The 5,161-nt window shown below is 39.7% G+C and overlaps 1 non-coding gene across 1 annotated transcript; it reads right to left on the bottom strand.

Annotated features, from left to right (window-relative positions):
- Positions 1-901: 901 nt before the first annotated feature.
- On the bottom strand, positions 902-1,008 carry LOC113000857 (small nucleolar RNA R71). The gene has a single exon (XR_003266178.1). It is a non-coding gene; the product is annotated as a small nucleolar RNA R71 (small nucleolar RNA).
- Between the last annotated feature and the right edge of the window lie 4,153 nt (positions 1,009-5,161).

The raw sequence follows: 5,161 nt of genomic DNA on the forward strand, positions 1-5,161 counted from the left end.
AACTTCAAACGGCCATAACTTTTGCTCTGGTTATCAGAATCGCAATTATTATATATTTATTTGGGGTAGAAAAAAATTTCCCATGCCGTGGCAGCCAACTGAGGTCTCCTTCTTCCAAAAATTGCGATTCTGTCAAAAGTTTTTCATTTTCCAAGTATTCTCTTATTTTTCTTAACTTATCATTATTAGCTTATATAGTTAGACTTTGAATTTTCGTTTGAAATTTTTTGTGCTATCTTCTCATCATTTTATAAGGCTGCTCACAAAATTTCAAGTCATTTGGATAGAATTTAATGGTAGTTGTAGTTCAAACCTACATTATTACTTGCATAAGAAGGCAGCTAATTGTGCATGCTGAATTTAGTGTATGACTAGAGGCAATCCATCTGACTTACAACCCTTTGATCCTGAGATAGATAGGACATTTCATAGATTAGTTAGACATCATTTAGTACCTTTTGAGCATCCTGAGCATTCTGTTATTGGTGATTTTGAGCATTGTTGTTTTGAACATTCTGAGAACATGACACAACCTCCACCCCGTGAGAGGACTCTAAGGGAAATGGCTGCACCTGATTTCACCTATGAAAGCTTGTGCATCCAATACCATGATGAGGATGTCCCATATGTTCTTAAAACTGGACTAATCCATTTGCTTCCAAAGTTTCATGGCCTTGCAGGTGAAGACCCACACAAACATCTGAAAGAATTCCATATTGTCTGCTCCACCATGAAACCCCCAGATGTCTAGGAGGATCACATATTTCTGAAGGCCTTTACTCATTCTTTGGAGGGAGTGGCAAAGGATTGGCTTTATTACCTTGCTCCACGGTCCATCACGAGTTGGGATGACCTCAAGAGAGTATTCTTAGAAAAAATTTTCCCTGCTTCCAGGACCACGACCATCAGAAAGGATATTTCAGGCATTAGACAACTCAGTGGAGAGAGCCTATATGAATACTGGGAGAGATTTAAAAAATTATGTGCCAATTGCCCTCACCACCAGATTTCAGAGCAGCTTTTTCTCCAATATTTTTATGAAGGACTCAGTAACATGGAGAGAAGTATGATAGATGCTGCCAGTGGTGGAGCCCTTGGAGACATGACCCCTGCTGAAGCCAGAAATTTAATTGAGAAGATGGCTTCCAACTCCCAACAATTCAGTGCCAGAAATGATGCTACTTTCATTAGAGGAGTGCATGAAGTAGCCATGAATTCATCTTCATCAGGTGAGACTAAGAAACTTGAAGGTAAACTAGATGCCGTAGTTAACCTGGTAACCCAACTAGCATCTATGCAACAATCTGAAGTAATTGAATAGCCTGAAGCTTATGCTGCAAACATCTACAATAGACCTCCTCAACCTCAGCAGCAAAATCAGCCACAACGGAACACTTATGACCTCTCCAGCAACAGGTACAACCCCGAGTGGAGGAATCATCCCAACCTTAGATGGTCGAATCCTTCACAACAGCAGCAACACCAACCTTATTTCAAAATGATGCTGGCCCAAGCAGACCATACATTCCTTTACCAATCTAGCAGCAACAACAGCAACAGCCCCAGAAATAGCAAACAGTTGAGGCTCCTCCACAACCTTCCCTTGAAGAACTTTTGAGGCAAATGACTATGCAAAACATGTAGTTTCAACAAGAGACTAGAGCCTCCATTCAGAGCTTAACTAATCAGATGGGACAATTGGCTACACAGTTAAATCAACAACTGTCCCAGAATTCTAACTGATTACCTTCTCAATCTGTTCAGAATTCCAAGAATGTGAGTGCCATTACATTGAGATCGGGAAAGCAGTGTTAAGAACCTCAACCAGCAAATGAACCTGCCCAACCCCACTCCACTCCAGAAAAAGATGATGACAAAAATGTAAAGAGTAAGTTACCTAACAATTTCTATGCAGGTGACTCTAAAGAGAAGCAGTATATCCCTCTTCCATTCCCTCCAAGAGCAATTTCCAACAAAAAAAATGGAAGAGACAGAGAAGGAGATCTTGGAAATATTTAGAAAAGTAGAAGTAAACATACCTCTCTGCTGGATGCAATAAAGCAAATTCCAAGATATGCTAAATTTTTGAAGGAGTTGTTCACTAATAAGCGGAAGCTTAAAGGAAGTGAAAGAATTAGTATGGGTAGAAATGTCTCCGCATTGATTGGTAAATCTGTTCCCCAAATCCCTGAAAAATGTAAAGATCCAGGTACATTCAGCATACCTTGTATTATAGGGAATAGTAAGTTTGACAATGTCATGCTAGATTTAGGAGCTTCTGTTAGTGTGATGCCTCTATCTATTTTTAATTCTCTATCTCTTGGTCCCTTGCAGTCAACTGACGTGGTAATTCATTTAGCTAATAGAAGTGTTGCCTGTCCTACTGGTTTCATAGAGGATGTCTTAGTTAGAGTTGGTGAACTGATTTTCCCTGTTGATTTTTATATTTTGAATATGGAGGAGGGATTTTCTAAAGGATCAGTTCCTATCATTCTAGGCAGACCTTTTATAAAAACTGCTAGAACTAAGATAGATCTATATGCAAGCACACTATTTATGAGGTTTGGTGATATAACAGTTCATTTTAATATTCTTGATGCTATGAAACACCCACCTGAAGATCTTTCTGTATTTCATGCTGAAATAATTGACCATGTTGTTGATGAATACATGACTGATCTTCATTGAAATCTGCATGCCTGTCACTCTTCATGCATTGAATCTGAATTTGTACTTGATCATATGTCTGAATTTGATGCTGATAGTGAATCTGAATTTGATATTGATTATATGTTTGGTGATGTTTTACCTCTTGAGATTGATTTTATAAAGTCAGATAGAACTAACCATGTTTCAGGAAGTACACATACTTCTGACTTTCTTTATGAGGTACAGGCTGAGAAACCATCTCTTTCTACCACTATCCAGCCGGCCACACCAGAATTGAAGCCTCTGCCATCAAATTTAATATATGCTTACTTGGATGATAGCAAAATTTTTCCAGTAATTATATCTGCCTCCCTTGCTGATGAGCAAGAGGAGAAGCTATTATCAGCTCTCAAGAAGCATAAGAAGGCTATAGGCTGGACCCTAGCTGACATTCCTGGTATTAGCCCATCCACATATATGTATCTGATAAATTTAGAGGATGGGGCTAAACCAGTAAGACAGCCACAGAGAAGACTCAACCCGATGATTCTTGATGTAGTGACGAAGGAGGTAACCAAGCTTTTGCAAGCTAGAATCATGTATCCTATCTCCGACAACCAATGGGTGAGTCCCGTTGTCATACCCTAATTTCGTCCTGGGATTATTACTTGATGACATGCAACCTTTGGTTAGCCACTTTGAGATACTTGGCGTCCTTTGTTGCGCAATGAATGAAGTCCCGAGACGTCTCGGAAATCAAAAGGAAGTAGGCTTGCGCGATCCGTGAAATTCTGTAATGTGGCGGAAGTCGAAAAGAGGTGTTTTTGCGCAATCCGTGAGTTTCCGTAACTTCTTCGAAAGCTAAAAAGAGTAAATACATAATCCGTAAGGATTCGTAACCTTGCGGAAGGAAAATAAGTATCGTTATGAAATTCGTAAAGTTTCGTAACATTACGGAAAAAGAATTACCAAAAAATAGAAGGGGGTGCACATAGTAAAAAGGGGGGTGCAAATAGTAATCTGGCCCACTTGGGCCTTCCAGACCCTTCCTCCAGAAGGCTGTTGCTTCTGGAGGAAGCAACCTTGCTCGCCTGGGCAAGCTGAGCTCGCCTGGGCGAGCTGGGTGGCAAGCTTCTCCCCCATTTTGCTATAAATAGGGGGGAGAAGTGAAGAAGAAAAGGGTTCAGCCCCTTAGGCACTTCTCTCTCTCTCTCGAAATTGTTGAAGAAAATTATTTCCGTGAAGAAAATCCAATCCGAGGCGCTTCCGTAACGTTTCCGTAAGGAATTACGCGAAGATTCTCGACCGTTCTTCAAGATTCATCGTTCGTTCTTCGTTTTCTTCAGTCTTCAACGGGTAAGTACCTCAAACCAAGCTTTTCAATTCATTCTATGTACCCGTGGTGGTCCACATTTTGTTTCATGTATTTTTATTCTCGTTTTCATTTGCTTTTTATACCCCCTTTTGACGTTCTTAAGCCATGTATTTAAGTCATTTCTCGCTTAATCTAAAAATAAAATAAATTTCCACCGATCGTTTGAATTATATCATCCGTTAATTTTGGTTAAAATGAATTCCGACCGTTCGGTCGTGCCGTAACCACGTTGGAAATAAAAAAAGAGGTAAAATAATAATATAATAATCAAAAAATACCTTTTAGTAAAATAAAAGCGAAAGATCAATCGGACGTTTTCTCTTTGGGATTCCTCATTCTTAATTGAATTGACTAATAACTAAAGTGAAACTAAGGCTAAAATCAACTCGCCTAGTCAAGCTCGTCCACAAAAATAGGATTTTGAAAGTTTATCATTTCTGTTTCTTACCAAGTAAAATGGATCATTTTTAAGGTCCAACGCCTTAAAATGATCACCCTTCAAGTAAAAAGAATCACTTGATTCACGAATAAGAAAGAACTACGTAGGTCTGATTTCCTCTCTAAAGGAGGATACGTAGGAGCAAAAGCCCCGCTTTTGTCGACCTCAAAAAATAAAAAGAAATAAAAGTTAAGATAACACAATTCCACAATTCTAAAAAAAATAGACTGTTGTCCTTTGAGACAAACGTGAGAGGTGCTAGTACCTTCCTCAAGCGTAAATACAACTCCCGAACTTAGAATTTTCATTTTGACCGGTTTCCTTCGATTTTTCCGACGTTTTCCACAAATAAACGTTGGTGGCGACTCCGCGCATCTTTCCTCCTTTGGAAAGCGCACCCGTGAGCCTCGCCCTCGCTCGCCCGCGAAGGGCACATTGCGACAGTTGGCGACTCCACTAGGGACCTTTTTGTGAGTTAGGCCTATTCTAAGGAATTGTGGATTTGTGAAACTTCGTGTGTGCATTTGTTGAACTGTGTAAAATATAAATAACTGTTGTCTATTTCGCATTCTTTACACTGCATTCTAAGCACCCACGGGTTTGAGTAAAAAAAAAAAAGGGGCCCTATACCCGGGTTCATGGGAATTTAAGGAGTGGAGGTGAATCTATCATCATGCTAGGTCTCCGACTTGCTTGAT

This window comes from Glycine max, chromosome 20 (assembly GCF_000004515.6).
Source record: "Glycine max cultivar Williams 82 chromosome 20, Glycine_max_v4.0, whole genome shotgun sequence".
Taxonomy (NCBI): domain Eukaryota; kingdom Viridiplantae; phylum Streptophyta; class Magnoliopsida; order Fabales; family Fabaceae; genus Glycine; species Glycine max.